Raw genomic sequence first — 19,306 nt, forward strand, 5'->3', positions numbered from 1 at the left:
TTACCAAAATCTCATATCACAGTATCTCCACACTGCTTGTCTTTAGGACACAGCTAACAGATTATCTTTGCTTGGGTGCTTGTTGTGTGATATACTGTAATTTTCTTTCAGCATTTTAGAGATAGAATTCCTTTTTTTTAAATCTCAGGTGTATCATTTCTTTTAAGACATCAGCTGACAGACTGTTGATTCTTTTAAAGCGTCATTTCTTTTGGTAGCTACTTTTAAGGCTTTCTCTTTGTGATTATTTCAGCAGCCTTATTGTGATGTGTCTCTGTGTGGTTTTCTTGGTATTTATCATACGGTGGTTCAAAGTACTTCTTGAATCTATGGCTTGACTTTTTGCATCAGTTTTGGGAAATTCTCAGCTATTATCTTTTCAGGTATTGCTTCTTTTTATCCCTTTCTTTTTCTCCTCCTGCACGTGACTCCAGTTATACTTGTGTCAGACTGTTTTACTGTCCCACATATTACTTATGCACTTTTTGTAATTTTCATGGTTTTTTTCTCTATGTTTTAGTCTGGATACTTTCCTTCTGACCTTTCTTCCAGTTAATTAACTCACTCTTCAGCCCTCTCTAATCTGATATTAAACTCATCTATTAAGTCCTTGGCTTCTATTATTGTATTTTGCAATTTTGTAACATCAGTTTATTTTACTTTTTATTAATTCCTGTTATCTGCTGAAATTCTCCACTTTGACATCTATATTCATGAACATCCATATCAGATAATTCTAATAATTATAAGTCTGTTCATATTGTATGCTTTGATTTTAGTCATATCTTGGTTTCCTAAGTAATTTTTTATTGAATGCACATTATTGGTCACATTTTATTGAATGGCATTATGTCTTAAAAAAACTGTTATCTTCTTCCCAAGAGGATTTATGTTCACTTTGGGCAAAAAGTTAGAGTAGCACCAGCCCATCTTGATCTGATCAGGAATTAAACATACTCAAAGCTGGATTTCAGACGTTGAAAAGTCTTACCTAATTTGGGTTCTCTATTACTCCTAAGATGTAGCCATTTGGGAGCTTTGACTAAAAGCTTAATATGTTTACAAGAGCTCGGAATCCTATATATTGTCTTCCTAGCACTACGAGACTGCAAAAAGTAACTGCTTGGCTTCATAGCCTCTCAGCCTTCGACCTCTCATGAAAAGACAAATACTTTGGTGTGAAAAAGCAATATGGAATATCAGATTCACTATTCTGTGTTTCTCTTCACTCTGGGGTCTTGAGTCATCAAATCCTTATATTGAAACTCCAATATATGTATGTCTCTCTGCCCTATGAAACTGAGGAAAGTTCTAATCAACTTCCTTGCCTTTGGGTACAACTTCCTGAGCTTCATAGCTTTTTCTGCCATGCAGTTTATGAATCAACAAATAAGAGGAATAATGGCATGAAATTTTGGACTTGCCTCAGTATATTCTCTTCTCTCTGAGAAATTAGCCACTCAAGTCCTTGATTTATTAATAGCTCTTCGGTGCCTTCAAATTGATTTTCTGCTCTGCTTTATCCAGGTTTTTTTTTTATGTTTATTTATTTAATTTGAGAGGGAGAGAACACAAGCAGGGGAGGGGAAGAAAGAGGGGGAGAGAGAGAATCCCATGCAGGCTCTGTGCTGTCAGCTCAGAGCCCAATGTGGGGCTTGAACTCACAAATCGTGAGTGAGATCGTGACCTGAGCTAAAATCAAGAGTCTGACACTTAACCGACTGAGCCACCTAGGTGCCCCTTATCCAGGTTTTCTAGTTGTTCTCTGAAGAAGGTTGTTTGGCTATAAGGTAGTTCATCATAAGCAGAAATCCAAGATAGTGAAAAGTAGCATGAAAACAAAGGACTTGCTCTTTCACATGAAATGAGGTATGAGAGTTGAATTAACGATTTGGCCTGAGCTACAAGAAAGACTGTGTTACAGGTTATGGGTTTGGAAAGAGCACATGAGAAGAAGGGTTGGCAGGGGACTATCAGGAGTAAATTTTGAGATGGTAGCTAAAAAAAATTAAGAGTGGATATCCAAGAAGGATTTTGGAGTATGAGTCTAGAGTTCAGAGAAGAGGTACAGCCTGGAGATATAGATTTGGAAATCATGAGCATATGGATGGCATTTAAAACCAAGAAAGTAGGTGAGGTCACCAAATGTATGAGTGTTGATAGAAAAGAAAAAAGATCTAAAGAGTAAGTCTGGGGAATACTAACATTTATGTAGGTGTCAGGGAGATGAGAAGAAACCAGCAAAGGAAAATAAGAACTTAAAACAAGAGAGATTAAAGAAAACCCAGGTGAGCGAGATGTCCTGGAATCCAAATAGAGAAGCTATTCCAAGGAAAGGATAATAAATAGTATGTCAAATACTACTGAAAAACCAAATCAGATGACTGAAAAGTAACCTTTGGATCAACAACATGAAGTCATTGCTGACATTATGGGAGTCATTGGAAAGGTGGGAGTAAAAGTCTAATTACAATAAAATCAAGATAAAAACGGTAACAACGGGATATTAATTCTTGCTTTCTATTTTATTGGACTTTCCAAAATAATCTCATCTAAAATTCATCTTATTTCTTAGAACAGATTACATGATTCGTGTATTCGCAAGGCACTGATTCTTTAAGCATACCTCCTTCAATGTCATCTTCAATACCTGTTCATGGCTGAAGACATGTTTTGCCCTAAAATAGTTAACAATCACATGTATGATGTAAAGATTTTCTATGGTTTCCAAATTCCCCAAGCTATTATCTGGGCCCTTGGGCAATACTGAACAGTAATGAAAAGAAAGTTACTTCTAGAACATGTACTACAACAAATACTTGTCCCATGAGGCTCTTCAACAGTTGCCTCTGCTTTCTCAATTCTAGACTTGCCCACACACAAATAACTCTTTTGAACTTTGGGGAAAAGATGGAATGTCCTTGAACCTAACAATTCTGACACATGCATCATACTCTTCCCTTCTTCCTCTAGATAATATTTATTTTCTCAAATAAACAAAAATGAGGAGTGGTAAACTCACTGATTTCTTTTCACGTTCACCCTTCAAATATCCACCACTAAGATAAGCCCCTAGAAGACCATGAAAATTTATCCTCCTTCTAAACGTCTGACTCAATATTTTATATATTCAGGGTTCAAGGTTATTCTGGAGATCAGAATGAGAAACTGCCTTCATTCCATCTCTAACAACAAAGATGCCATTTTATGTGATTACTCCCTATCATACTTTCCATTAATTGTCTCCACAATAGATGATGTGGTATATTGCTCAGGATATGCTAACCACTGGAACAAACATACCCCAAGTCACTGAATGTTATCAAGTATTTTCTTGCTTAAATAAATTCCAAGGTGGACATTCCTGGTCAGGTGGTTCTCCTGGGCAGCTTTTCTCCAAGCAGCATCTCAGAAACCCAGGCTGCTTCCATCTTGTGGCTTTAAAGTACCCTCGACATCTTTAGTCAACAGATAAAGGGAAAAGAGAAAGGTTTGCACATAGAGTTTTGTGGCCAGTCCTGGAAATAACATGCATCACTTCCACAACATACCATTGCCCAAATGCTGGTCACGTGATTTTAAACTAAGTTCAAGGGAAATGGAGAAACACATTTTTTCTTGTGTACTCAAGAAAAGGAAATATGACTGCTGAGAATTTAGTCAGTCTCTACTATAGACTTCCTTCTGGCCATTAAATTCTTATCATACTCTTCCTTTTATCTGCAAAGTACACTCACCCCCTCGCTAATAGGAACAACCCAAAGTCACACTCCATCATTACGTCTAGTTTAGAGTTCAGGATCTCCAGACGATACACAGTCCTTCCAGCAGGACTAGTTATGGCTCCCCATGCTCTGGTAACCTGTGAATTAAAAGATAAGCTTTCTGTCCACCACCACCACACACACATACACACACACACAGCCAATATGCAATGTTGGAACTGAGGCACTGTAACAGTAATAAACACCCCCATTTACAAAAAGAACAAATGGAAAAGCCTAGAAGTCAAGTCCTTTGGGTAGAAAATGTGAAGGACCTGAAATGGTGGTAGGAAAAGATGTTTGGTAAGGTTTTTCTCATGTTTTCTAAGTGGAATATCCCTTCCCTGTCCATCCTCTGTGGCTCTGGCCCCATCCTTTGTGAGCTTCACCTTGTCCATTATTCTCTTCGGCCACATGTGAAGGCGGAGAGAGGGCATGCCATTTGGGAGCACTGGAAGTCAGTCTAAAGTTTATGGAAATGTGGAGCTCCAATGGTTGTTCGAAGTCTGAAATGGCCAAAACTGATGCTTTTGTTTGTTTAGTTTGTGGTTTACTTGGAAATATAAATTTCTCAAAAGCTTAATAGTCTTCTGATCAATTTGCTTCCCAGCAGTTGTATGTGCCAGAAACCACCTTCAAAGATTTCCCCTAGACATAATTCTCAAATACGTTTTATCTCTCTGCTTTTTGCCACCATTCTGATCTCTCTCAATTTAATAATAGGCTATCTTGAGACTGTAACTTTTGAATGGAGAATATCCATCCTTAAACTGATCTTTTTTGTGAATCACTTGATTCACCTGAAAATATTTACTGAGCTGCAAGTGTTCAAAATTTGTTTTTTTCTTTTAAATTCCATTTCCCACAGTTCAGATTCTACAAACAGCTGACTTTTCAACTTTGCAGAACTGCATTTCCAGACTCTCTCTATTCCCTTTCATTTATGCTTACAAACTTAGACATTTCTTTTTCAAGCTTTTTCTTGGCCAAACACAGCCAATAAAAACCCCACACCACTAGAGTTATGTTTCTCATTCCTTCTCCTGGAGTTCAATTCCAATAGGCACATGTTCTACCTTCCAAGCATTCATAGGGAAAAGTTTTACAGAATGTCTTACCACTGCATAATAAGATTATCATTTTTCCAGCTGCCAATTTCAGTTTCCTTACTGACCATGGCCAATTGCTAAGCCAATAACATATATTTCAAATTTTTGTTATGAAAGAACACCACTTCAACATATAAACATTTGTATTTGAATAGGTTAACTGCTATAGCAAATGCCCCAAAATCTTATTGGCTTAATATAATAAAAATATTTTTAAGTCCACTCTGAGTACTCTTGGTTGGGTGGTTCTCTTGAGTGGTTATCCTGCAAACTGATTTAGTAATCAAGTGCTTCTATCTCATGGCTTTGCCATTTTACAAGTTCAAGGTAATCCTGGAATAATCTGGCCAGTAGATTGGGGAGGTAAGAGTAATGTAACCAGAGGATTTATGACCATGCCTAAAAATTATATACATAAATTCTGTACACATTTATTTTTCCAGAACTCTGTCATGTAGCCCCAACACAGCATCCAAGAATTCTGGAAAATAACGTCTTACCATGTGCCCAGGAAGAGGTAACAGGATTGGTGAGCATGTAGCCAGCTTTGAAGCATATGTAGCTAAAACCACAGATTAGTCCAATATTGGCAAGCAAGGATTATCCAATTCTAAAATATACGGCAGAAACATACAGAAAACTCAGCCCAAACCCTGAAAATGTATTTAATTAATATATTAGCTAAATGCATTGAGAATAGAGGCACATGGGTGGCTCAGCAGGGTAAGCATCTGACTCTTGATTTCGTCTCAGGTCATGATCTTATGGTTGTGAGATGGAGCGTGGCACAGAACCTACTTAAGATTCTGTTTCTCTCTCTCCTTCTGCCCTTTTCCCCACTCGCTCACATGTGCTCTCTCTCTCCCAAAAAAAGAAAGGAAGAAAGAAAGAAAGAAAGAGAAAAGAAAAGAAAAAAAAAGAAAAGGAAAGGAAAGAAAAGAAAAAAGAAAAGAAAAGAAAAGAAAAGAAAAGAAAAGAAAAGAAAAGAAAAAGAAAAGAAATGCATTGAGAATGTACTATTTTCCAGGAATTCTTCCAATTCTTTTATACTTAATCACTGGTTCTTAAAATAATCCTGTCAGATGGTTGTTGTATTATTATACACATTGCATAGATGAAGAAACTGAGGCACAAATGGATTAGGCCTCACAGCTAATAAGTGGCAGGAGCAGAATTTGACTCAAGCAGCCTGGTTCCAGAGCACAGAATCATCCATTATATTATTCAGCCCTTTCTGATTTATTCATGAACTTCTCAGTTAGTAAGTTTAATACACTATTGACTAATGGCATATTGTCTCTTCTCCTCTCTGACCTAGAGAGCTATTTTCAGCCTTGTCTGTCCATTTGTTTGCACTGATTCTCTAGGACCTAGTTTTTTTTTTTAAGGTCTATTTATTTATTTTTTAAAGTGCAGGGGGTGGGGAGGAAGAGAGAGAGTGGAAGAGGTGCAGAGAGAGAGGGAGGTAGAGAATCTGAAGCAGGCTCTGCGCTGTCAGCTCAGAGCCTGATGTGGGGCTCAAACTCATGAACTGTGAGATCATGACCTGAGCTGAAGTTGGATGCTTAACGAACTGAGCCACCCAGGTGCCTGTAGGACCTAGTCTTAATGCATTTCTGTACTGTCCTACAACTGTGTTAGTGGAAATTTTGGGAACAGAGGTTATCATCAAGTCTATAGAGTGAAAAAGAAAGAGGATAAAGGGAAAATACAAGCAGCACGTTCATTTACAGGGTAGTAAGGAGAAAATTCCAGCCCACACCTAACATTCATCAGGCCTAGGACAAGAATACAAACAAAGGCCCACATTCCATGTCTAATACTTAAAAGTTATGAATTAAGCCAACACAATGGTAAATGAAACACACTTCATCCTTCTACCTTGAAAAATATATTATCATAGCATTCTGGAATGCTAAATTGAATTTAGAATTTTTGGACTCAGAATTCCATGCTAGAATATGGTGCTTTGGAAAGGAGCTGGAGCCTGTGCCCCGCCTTCTTTCTTTTCTCACCCTTGGATCTATCCTATACTACAAGAAACTGCTTGAGCACACAGTTGGGTCCCCTAGCATGCACATGTGAGCTTTGTCCATATCACCGTAGCAAATACTCACCCCTGTGTCCATCAAAAGGATGATCCAGGAATAGAAGTCTGGATGGGAAGTCAGCCTGTGATAGTTAAATAGAAAACTCCTGGGTCCCGAGTATCCAGACTAGGTAGAGGTGGTAGAGGTGGAACATAGATTCCGAGTGAGCACATCCCCTTGGCCTGAGTGAACCTTCACACTATGGTGAAGGGTATACCATAGAAGGGCCAGAGCAAGACTCTGAAGAGTAGGACTGAAATCCCTGATTTTCCCTCTGACCACAAAAAAGTAATAGGGATTTGATTTATTTTCCTGCTTCTGGCAGAGGCTTGAATTACAAATAATGTTAAAGAAGTTCTTTAGGCATAGGAAAATGATACCAGATGATAACTTAGAACTACACTAAGGATTGTAGCACCTGGGTGGCTCAATCAGTTAAGCATCCAACTCTTGATTTTGGCTCAGCTCATGATCTGATGGTTTGTGAGTTCAAGCCTCACATCAGGCTCTATGCTGATGGTGCAGAGCCTGCTTGGGATTCTCTCTCTCTCCCTCTCTGTCCCTCCCTTGCCTGTGCGCTCGCTCTCTCTCTCTCTCTCTCTCTCTCTCTCAAAATAAATAAAATAAACATTAAAAAAAAGAACTACACAAAGAAATGAATAATACCAGAAATAATAAATATGTGGGAAAATATAAAATATATTTTTCTCATATTTAGTTCCTTAAAACAGAATTGACTATTTAAAGATATACAATGAAAACATTAATCTACAAAAAGCTAGAGTGGTTATTTTAATATCAGACAAAGATTTCAAAACAAAAAAATATTTTCAGGAATAAAGAGAAATATTTCATAATACTAAAGGCACTAATTTACCCAGAGGACATAATAATCCTAAATTTAATGCACATACTAACAGAGCTTCAAAATACATAAAACAAAGTTGGCAGGACTGAAAAAGAAAAACAAACAAATTCACAATAATAGAATTGAAAAGGGAAATAAACAAAATCAGTATCACAGTAGCAGTTCGCAATGCTCTTCTATCAATACTGATAAACAAGCGGATGAAAAATTTAAAGGGACTAAAATTACACAAAGTATGTTCTCTGATTATAACAGAATTAAACTAAAAATGACTGGCAAACAGCATTTAGAAAGAATTTTAGCATTAAATGTTTATATTAGAAAAGAATGTGTGTCAAACAATCTAAGATTCCATTTTTTAAAAACTAGAAAAAGGCAGTTCAGTGAAACAGAATAGATGCCAGAAATAAACCCACAAATTTTTGGTCAATTGATTTTTGACAAAGGGCCAAGGTAGTTCAATTTGGAAAGGACAGAATTTTCACCAGATGGAGCTAGAACAATTGGATATATGTGCATCTATATCTATATATCTATATCTATATCCATATCTATGTCTATCTATATCTTTCTATCTACCTATAACTATATCTATATCTATATCTGTATCTGTATCTGTATCTATATCTATATATCTCATGATCCTCAACTCCCATTGAAATAAACCATACACCTAGATGTTAGATCTAAGACTACAAAACTTCTAGAAGAAAATTTAAGAGAAAATCTTATATCTAGAATATTTACAAACTCTTACAAATCAATAAAATAAAGAAAGCAACCACTTTTTTAAACGGGCAAAAGATTTGAACAGAAACACTGTCAAAGAAGAATGACACATGCACATAAGAGGGTGCTCAACTTCATTAATCATCAGGGAAATGCTAAGTAAAACCACAAAGAGTTGCCACAACACATTCACTAGATCAAAAAGGCTGAGTACTGGCAAGAAATGTGGGGAGATGGGAGCTCTCATAGATTGCTCACAAACCCAAGACGATATCAACCACTTTGGGAAACTGTTTATCATTTTCTTACAAACATCCACTCACCATATGATTCAAGTATCTTTTTGAAGATATTTCCTTACCTACTTTCAGATGTTTACTCCAGAAGAATAAAAAACATGTCCACACAAGGACAAGTGTTTACAGCATTTGTTCATAATAGCTCAAAACTGGAAACAACATAAATGTCCACTGCTTGGCATTTGAATAAAAATAACCTTATGCTACTCAGCTATAGAATATAACAAACAACTGATGGGAAACAATATAGACGAATCTCAAAACCACTATGCTAAGTGAAAGAAGCCAGATACAATCTTTTGCCTAAATACTGTATAGTTTCCATTTATATACAATTTAAAAAGATAAAACTATGACAGAAAGTTTAATTGTTGCCAAGGACCAAGAGAAGGGGGAAAAGATTGATTCCAAAGAGGCACAAGGACATTTTGGGCATGATGGAAATGTTCTATATCATGATCATGGTGGTGGTCACACGTCTCTATATATATTATCAAACCTTATCAAATTGTACCCTGATCATTAATGAATGTTATTGTACATATATTATATCTTAATATAACTGATATTTTTAAATGTGCAGATGAAGCCCAGGGAAAAGATCCCTCTTGCCTAAGGGCAAGCAATGAAAATAGTCTAAGGGCAAGTCTAGGGCAATTGCCTCAAGTCTAAGGGCAGCAGTGAAAATAAAAACGAGTAAAAGAAGCTAAAAATGTATAATTTGTAAGGTGAATAGAGACCCTGATCACTGTGTTCATAAAAGCCTAGGAATAACAACTGCCATTACATATCAATAACATCTAACATTGAATGAGGGTTTCTGTTTCGTATTTGTTTTTGAGATGGTCAGTCAAGCAGAGCCACAAGGAAGAGACAGAGGAGAGGCTCAGGAAAACAGAGTTTGTAATACTCACAGGTCCTAGAGACAGGAGACAGAGCACACCACCCAGCACCATTATGGAGAAACTCCAGAGTAGTCAGGAGGCAGCAGACAAGAAGTGGAGAGCACTTAGGCCATGGCCTCCATTGGGGTTTCTGCAGGAAAGGTGAAGAATGGTAAATAGTTTAGGACTGGCCAATTTAAATCATTGTAATGGGCTTGGGGCAATAGGGGTGGTCTCTACTTATCTAGTACCTGGCTCTGGGATAATTAAGGGAGAGGAATATTGCCTCCTGTGTGCAGGGACCAGATGCAGGAGGTGTGGCTCTGGGTTGGTTTATATATCAAGGCCATGCTCTTTACTAGGCCCTCGGTGACCTGTAAGAATTGGTTAGCCCAGGGAGAAGCAGTCTCTCCCCAACCAGGAAGGTTTTATTATTAAGATGTCAAAACAGGACACCACGCAGAAATAAAATACATACATATTTTCTATACCATGAACACTCTTCAACTTCTTGAATTAACTCTTTTAATCTTGATAACAACCATGATAGTGAGTCAAGTTCTTTAATGAGGGCACGGGCAGCAAGATGAAGACCACAGTGGCCTACGGTTTTGGGCTAATGCAGGTGTTTAGCTATTGGAAGGGTACAGATTGCTGTCCATTAAGAATGAACTAGGAGTAGTGAAGAAGCAAAAACAAAGACTTTCTAGCAGACAAAGGCTGCTCCTTCAGAGATGTTGGCTATGAAGAAACCCAGTGATACAGAACTGCAATCAAAGATTTGTTTCTTTAGGTTCGGAAGGTACTGAGATCCTTTTAAAAAGAAATTTTAATGTTTATTTTTGATAAAGAGAGAGAGAGAGAGAGAGAATGACAGAGCATGAGCAGGGGAGGGACAGAGAGAGAGGAGACACAGAATCTGAAGCAGGCTCCAGGCTCTGGTTGTCAGCACAGAGCCCGACATGGGGCTCAAACCCAGGAACCGTGAGATCATGACCTGAGCCAAAGTCAGACACTTAACCAACAGAGCCACCCAGGTGCCCCTAGGTTCTGAGATTTTTAACATGTTTATACAATAAGAGAAGGAAGCTGGGAAGATACAGATATTGAAAATATAGGTGGTTTGGGGGATATTTGATGAAAAAGGATACCTTAACCTATTTCTTGATCTGCAAAAAATAGTAAGCATAATCCTAACTGCAAAAATTTTGAAGATGAAATGCAATAAACTATGGCACATTTCACATATATTTCAGCATAAAGCATTGTTCAGTAAATGACCATTTTATTTATTCCACCTTTTTTTCTTTTAATATCACACCACTACATGCTCCTTGAAGTTCAAACCAGCTGCAAAATGTAAACTGGCTATAACTTTGCCTCTTCAGGTTTTTCTATGAATCCTTTTAAAAACAGTAGGGGCTGGGGGAGCCAGAGAACTTTCAAGTAAGTTCTTGAGAACCTGATAGGTGTCAATGGCCACATCCAGATGCTGAATAGGAAATGAAGGATGGGAACAAATGCAATGCTTTATGGGAATAAAGAGAAAGAGAGGAAAAGAAACTGAAATAAGAGAACACCACATTAAGCCCAAGGAAGAGAATTTATTGAGTTTGCTATTGGAAGAGAATAACCGATACTTTCATCTCAGATGATTATAACATTAAACTAAACAGGCAAAATGTTGTAAGCATCCCTGATTGCCTTCCATAAGTGGCATTAGCGATGTGAATCAACAAAGCAGATGAACTAGGTGGGATTAACTGAACTATAAAAATGAGGGTAAGAGTGAATATTGGATTTTTATTTTTAAATTTAAATTACAGTAATAGCCTCAGGGACATATAAAAGCAGTCAGGAAATGTCAAAGATAAAAATGTTAATTAGAACAGGTGGTTTGTTCTTAAAGTAGGCTGCAGTGCTGTCTCTTTCTTGACATTTGGAAACCTGAAATTCTTCTCTACCATTCACCCTTGACTAATATACGCCTTTGTTTAAAGAACAAAATCAGTTAAGGTAATGTTTATTTTTTAGAGTTTAAAGATTATGTCCTCTCTGGGGGTAGGCATCATGGAATCCAGCTCTGTAATTCAACCAAAGGTAAAATCTGTAAAAATATTTGCTTAAAATCCCCTGGAGAATATTCCATATCCCTCAGAGTAATATGCTGGAAGTCACTTTATTGCTCCCTGTATTAGCTGTATTAGCATTGATGTGAGAAAGGGAGCTAGAGTTGCTAGTATGGGAACGTGTGTCATGCAGCACAGAGAGGGCACATTTCACAGAATGCAGGTCTGTGCATGGGTCCCATGCATAAGCAACATGGACTTACATGCCCCTCGCACATGGAAAGCATGCATACACAGGTGTGTGCATGTCTGTGTGCAGTGTGTGCATAAACATGTTTGGAAGATCTAGTGAAAATACAAATTCTAGCTGCACCCATCTCAGTCCCCCTCTCTGTTCAACTTTATTAAGGGGCACACGGGTGGCTGGGTTGGTTAAGTGTCTGACTTCGGCTCAGGTCATGATCTCACAGCCCATGAGTTCAAGTCCCATGTCGGGCTCTGCGCTGACAGCTCGGAGCCTGGAGCCTGCTTCCGATTCTGTGTCTCCCTCTCTCTCTGCCCCTCCCCCATTCACACTCTGTCTCTCTCTCTCTATCTCAAAAATAAATAAACATTAAAAGAATTTTTTTAAAAAAAGGTCTAGTGGTGATACCAGGAGTATACATTTTTAACTATCACCTCCAAGTAATTTTTATGCAAGGGGTCTGAGGACCATACTTACAAAAACACTATCATGGAGCAATTTTCAAGTTACTCACAATGAGGAAAAGAATGATATTGTATGAGTACCTTTATCTAAGCTACTAAGCAGAGTAAGGTAACCTAAGTGATCTGATTTCTGGGCCTCTGGGTTCCTTGAGGTGACACAGTCATTCTGTAATTAGAGGTCATGTGAAATAGCTTCTTTCTCTACAGAAGTAATGTGTTGATTTAAATTCACATTCAGAGTAAAAATACCAACACCTGCATAGTTGGCACTTCCTATTTCTCGTGTGCTAGAGATAGATGTAAAGCTATTGAACACAGCCCTCCAAAGGGCTTGGCATCGACGTTTCTTGATCTGTTTCATCACTAGTGACCTTCACCTCCACTACACTTTATTATTCCACTCCCGTGACCACATCCTACACAGTTTAGCTTCACCAAGCATGCTGAAACTCTGAAATCTTCCAATTACATATCCCCACGGTGACCACAAAGCTCTGTCCTTCCACTCTGGGCTTCGCTGGGACCTCTGCTCCATGACTTATTTTTCTTTGCTTCATTAGACTCCTCCTGCCTTCACTTCTTTTCTTTTTCATTTTGGATTTCATCATTTCAAAATCTTTGTTTGACACCAAAGCTATTACCTCTCTAGCTTTCATACTTCAAAAACACAGACCCTCAACCAACCCAACTGAGCATTTTGTCAGTGCTAACACTGGGATATTGGCCTCAGTTAGAGACATTTGAAAAACAATGCCGACAGTGGCTACAATAAGTTCATGATTTATAAATGTCAGCTGGGTTCTCATACTTCTCCAAAAGCCTTCTTTGTTTTCTTAGTGCACACTCTCTCCCATTGTGCACTGTAGCTATTTCCCATCTTTGCCACTCTCTTCAAACTTCTTGACCCCTCACTCTCAGGGTGACTATTCACCTCCTATTTCATAGAGAAAATAGAACACACCAGACAAGAACCACTAAACTTTCTATTCCCAAACAACACATATGCCTACACCTGGTCCTGTTTTAAAAGGATTAAATATCCCTTTTTCTGTCCCCAGAGAATCCATCATTGTGTTCTATATGCCTTTTACTTCCATTATTTTGCAAAGTATTATCTGTGAAACACCAGCATTATTATCATCTTGGGGGCTTGACAAGATACAGGAGCCTCCATCTAGACCTTGGAATCAGCATCTCTAGATTTGGCATCAAAGAATTATGCATTTTTTAAATTTTTAGGTGATGTCTCTCTCAAATAGGAGAATGACTGACCTCTAGCCTCATCAGAGACCTACAATATTTATTTCCCCTCATCCCTAGATCTTCAGTATCTCCCATCAGTACTGAAATTGGCATAGTTCTCTCATAAATTTTGGCTGCCTGCCTTCCCCCAAGCACTGGGACTCTTATTTTTCTCTTCTGTTTCACAGACATGTTTCTTGAAACATTTGCTTACTTTCCACACTTTCTAAACTAACATTCTCTTTTCAATCAGCTGCCCCCACTACCAACCAACATTCCTATCTACTTGAACTATGTTGAAAGTCACTAATCACCATATTGCTGAATCCAGGAAGTGTGTTTCTGTCCCTATCTTACTTGAGCTGTTGGTAGCATTTGGTTCAAAGGACTGCCTTCCCTGGACTTCCCTGACATGATAGCCAATTCTTCTCTGCCCATCTCTTAAATTAGAATGACACACACACACACACACACACACACACACACACATATTTCGGGGGAAATTCCATCCATTTCTATTGTCTCTAAATGTCATATATAATCTGATGAATATAAAATCTTTATTCTAAGTCATATTTCTCTCTTGAGCTGCAATTCTACATTTCTACCTCACTCCCACACATTCACCAAGTCTATTCCTGTTCTGTTCTCTACCTGAATCACACCTGAGTATCACTTTTGACTCCTATTCCTCCATCACCTCCACATCTGATGAATCACCAAGTCCTATTTATTCTATCTCTTAATCTTTCTCAGATCTATTCATTTGTTCCCCTACATCTCACCCTGCTCTTCTCTTCCCTTCCCTTCCTGAATAATCAGTACAAAAGCCATTAGGTGGGGCCAAGGAAGGTATGCAACAACATCAACACGTGGGCGGGCGGGCATGAAAGAAAGCTGCAGTGGCCCAGGGTGCCAGAGCAGGAGTGAGATGAAAACAACAGGGAGCTTTCAGCATGGAAAGAGAGAAAACTAGATTGAACCCCTGACATGTTGGATTAGGAACCGGAGGTATACAGGTGTGGATTTAGGATTTTTAATATATACAGATATATGAAGAAATAAATATGAATGTAATACACACACATATAAGCATGTGTTTATGTCTAAACTTTAGTACTATTGACTACGAGGATCTTGGGGCATGATGTAGATGGTTATATCATGGTCATGTAGAAAAATGTCTTTGTTTGTAGTAAATATACCCTAAAGTGTTCAAGGATGGTGGAACATTAAATAAACAACTTATTCTCAAATAGTTAAGGAGAGAAAAAATCATTTGTACTATATTTGGAACTTTTCTGTAAGCTTAAGATTGCTTCTAGATAAAAATAAAGCAAATTAAAACAATAAAAATAAAGCAAATTAAAACAACAATGAGATGATGCTACACACCTACTACAATGTCTAAAATCTAGAGGATCATACATTTCAAAAAACCTTTTTATGTTAGTAATTAATAGATCTAACAGACAGAAAATCAATAACGATACAGTTGAACTGAATAGCAACACTGATCAACTAAATCTGACATTTTTTAAATACTTCACAAACAATATCAGGATACACATTCTTCTCAAGTTTGCATGGAGCATTTGCCAAGGTAGACCACATACTGGGCTATAAAAATACACCTTAACAAATCTAAAAGAACAGATATCATACAAATTGTGCACTCAGACCACAGTGGAATTAAACTAGAAATCAACGACAGGGAGAAAACTGGAAAACCCAAAATATTTGGGAATTTAACAACATGGCTTTAAGTAACACATAGGTCAAAGAAAAAGCTTCAGGAACAATCTTAAAAATTTTTTTAACTAGCTGAAAATGAAAGTAAAATGTCAAAATCTGTGGAATGCAGCAAAAGCAGTGCTTAGAGGACAGTGTATATAGCATTTAATGCATATGGTAGAAAAGAAGACAAATCTAAACTCAATAATCTAAGCTTCTGTGTGGGAAACTGGAACAAGAAAAGCATATTAAATCCAAATTAAATAGAATAAGAGAAATAATAAAAATAGAGCAAACACCAATGAGGTTGAAAGCAAAAAATTAAGAGAAACTCAATGAAATCAAAAGCTATGTCTTTGAAAAGATCAACAAAATGGATAAATCTCTAATGAGACTAACAATGAATAAAAGATAGAAGACACAAGTTACTATTATTAAAAATGAAAAGGGGGCCATCACTACAGATCCCATGGGCATTAGAAGGATAATAAAAGAGGTACTTGGCTGGCTCAGTCCATGGAGCATGCAACTCTTGATTTCAGGATCATGAATTTGAGCCCCATGTTGGGCATAGAGCTTACTTTAAAATAAAAAAAGGTGGGGGGTCACATGTGTGGCTTAGTCGGTTAAGTGGATGACTCTTGATTTTGGCTCAGGTTGTGATCTCACGGTTCTCAGGTTGTGATCGAGCCCTGAGACAGGCTGTGCACTAAAAGCACACAGTCTGCTTGAGATTCTCTCTCTCCCTCTCTCTCAGCCTCTACCCACTTGTGCTCTCTCTCTCTCAAAATAAATAAATAAACCTAAAACAATTATAAAGGGGGTGCCTGGGTGGCTCAGTCAGTTAAAGCATCTGACTTTGGCTCAGGTCATGATCTCACAGTTCATGGGTTTGAGCCCCACGTCAGGCTCTGTGCTGACAGCTCAGAGCCTGGAGCCTACTTCGGATTCTGTGTTTCCCTCTCTCTCTGCTTCTCCCCCATTCATGCTCTATCTCTCTCTGTCTCTCAAAAATAAATAAAAGTTAAAAAAAATAAAAAATAATTTAAAGAATATTATATACAGCTGTATTCCCATAAATTTGATAACCTAGATGAAAGGCACCAAGTCTTTGAAAGGTACAGTCTGCCAAAACTCACACAAGGAGAAATAGATAAACTCAATAGGCCTCCATTAGAAAAACTGAATCAATAATTAATAACCTCCCAAAACAGAAAACACCAGGCCCAGATGGTTTCACTGTTGAATTCTACCAAAGAAGAATTTAAAGAAGAAAATAATAGGCTGTCTTCAACCTGTTCCAGAAAATAGAAGCAGAGGGAATAAAATTACTCCAATACCAAAAGCAGACAAAGACAATACAAACAAGAAAAATTATAGACCAACATCTCTCATGAACATAGATGCAAAACTCCTCAAGAAAATATTAGCAAATCGAAAACAACACTGCATAAAAAGAGTATACACCATGACCAAGTGGGATTTATCCTAGATATGCAAGTCTGGTTTGGCATTTGAAAAACAATTAATGTGATCCATCATCCCATTAACAGGTTAAAAAAGAAAAACCATATCACATGATGGTATCAATAGATACTGAAAAAGTATTTGGCAAAACCCAATACTCATTCATGACAAAACTTTCTGCAAACTATGAAAAGAGTATTTCCTCAACTTAATTAAAAAAAATTTTTTTTGACAAAAACCCTACAGCTAACGTCTACTTGATGCTTCATATACAGAAGTCCATTGCTTTCCTATGTGTCAGTAATGAATAATTAGAATTTGAAATTAAAAACACAACACCATTTACATCAGCACTCCCAAAAATAAAATACTTCAGCATAAATTTAACAAAATATATATAAGATCTATATGAGAAAAACTATAAAACTCTGATGAAGGATACAAAGATCTAAAGAAATGAAGAGAGAAGATGGTGGAGTAGTAGGAGAAACCTAGACTTACCTTGCCCCTTAAACACAACTACATTAACATCAAATCATTTTGAACACCTAGGAAATCGAGCTGAGGATTAAGAGAAAAACCTGCACGATTAAAAGAAAAGAACGTGGCAAGTATGGGGTGCAAAGACATGAAGTAGGGGAAAGAAAAGCTGCGGTGCCATGGAGAGGAGGGAGCCCTTCTTGTGGACAAAGGAGAGAGAGAAAAAGAGAGCGGGAGGCAGAGCCATGTGCTGGGTTCACACAAGAAAAACTCTTCCCCAAAACCAGTGACTGGGGAATCGAGCAGAAGTGACTATCACAAGTTTTTATAAACAGTGGAACTCAAATTCTGAGGTTTGAGAAGTCCGTGCCGTTGGCCGGAGTCAATCAGGGTTGACAGTGGCAATCCCAGGAAGAAGAGTGGAGGCCTGGAAGCCTTCACAGCATCGTGAAGGGATCCCCTGGGTCACCCTGGGAAAGAATGTTCCCCTTCCTGGAGCACGTTTGTAAGAGGGTCTACTGCCTCTTCAAGAACAAAAGAGTCAGTGTGAGCCTCACTGAGCAGCCATTCATCAGCAAAGGACAGAAGCACGTACAGAGGGCATCTAACCTGCTCACTGCTTTTCCCTGTGCTTCACCATAAACTCCAAGCACCTGCACAGCCATGCGACTGCTTTTCTGGGACAAAATAGCACCAGACACAATGAGGCAAGGCTCTCCTCTGGAGGAGGGAAGTGGGTCCAAGCCATGCCGGGTCCTTTAGGATTTAGAGTTTTGAATCCCAGCCAAGCACCAGAGATAAAACACAGTAGAACTGTGGTACCAGGCATGGTAATAGCCTGAGCACAGACAGGGGGAGAGCAAGGATCTGACAGAAGCCTGGGACACAAGAAGGGAGATTGTTTGCTTTTCTGTGAGGGCTTCCTGAACAGCAGCACATGTGAGCTCCCCTCTCTGGAGACAAGAGAGTGGGGTGATGCCATCTTCCCCCACCCACCAGCAGGGTCAGACTTCAGTGCACAACACAGCACCCCCAGTGGAGGCTGGAGCTGCTTTCGCCAAACCCCGCACCCTTGAGCCCCACATCCCTGAGTAAAGGTGTGGGGGACCACTTATCATGCAAATGGACATCAAAAGAAAGCTGGAGCAGCCATACTTATATCAGAGAAACTAGATTTTAAACCAAATACTGTAATAAGAGATAAAGAAGGGCACTATACCCTAATAAAGAGGACTATCTAACAAGATATAACAATTATAAATATTTATGCCCCCAATATGAGGACACCCAAATATATAAAACAATTAATAAAAAAACATAACTTCTTGACAACAATACAATGATAATAGAAGACTTTAACACCCTACTTACACCGATGGACAGATCATCTAAGCAGGAGATCAATAAGGAAACAATGGCTTTGAAAGACACACTGTACCAGCTGGAATTAACAGATATAGTCAGTGTATTTTTTCCCAAAGCAGCAGAAAACACATTCTTTTTGAGCGCACATGGAACATTCTCTGGAATAGATCACATACTGGGTCACAAATCAGGTCTCAACCAATATAAAAAGACTGAGATCATACCATGTATATTTTCAGACCACAATACTATGAAACTTGAAGTCAACCACAAGAAAAAATTTGAAAAGACCACAAATACATGGAGGTTAAAGAACACCCTACTCAAGAATGAATGGGTTAACCAGGAAATTAAAGAAGAAATAAAAAAAAAAAAAAAAAACATGGAAGGATATGAAAACGCAAACACGACAGTCCAAAACCTTCGGGATACAGCAAAAGCAGTCATAAGAGGGATGTATATAGCAATACAAGCCTTCATCAAAAAGCAAGAAAAGTC

The 19,306-nt window shown here is 38.2% G+C and overlaps 1 long non-coding RNA gene across 2 annotated transcripts in view; it reads right to left on the minus strand.

Annotated features, from left to right (window-relative positions):
• LOC106966596 (uncharacterized) overlaps positions 1–19,306 on the minus strand; it is a 235,219-nt gene that overhangs the window by 201,533 nt on the left and 14,380 nt on the right. For both annotated transcript variants that reach the window (XR_008295925.1, XR_008295926.1), the window contains exon 3: positions 9,774–9,894. This is a non-coding gene — a long non-coding RNA (uncharacterized LOC106966596). The remainder of the gene's footprint in view (positions 1–9,773; positions 9,895–19,306) is intronic.

The sequence above is a fragment of the Acinonyx jubatus genome, chromosome B1, assembly GCF_027475565.1.
Source record: "Acinonyx jubatus isolate Ajub_Pintada_27869175 chromosome B1, VMU_Ajub_asm_v1.0, whole genome shotgun sequence".
In the NCBI taxonomy this organism is placed as follows: Eukaryota; Metazoa; Chordata; class Mammalia; order Carnivora; family Felidae; genus Acinonyx; species Acinonyx jubatus.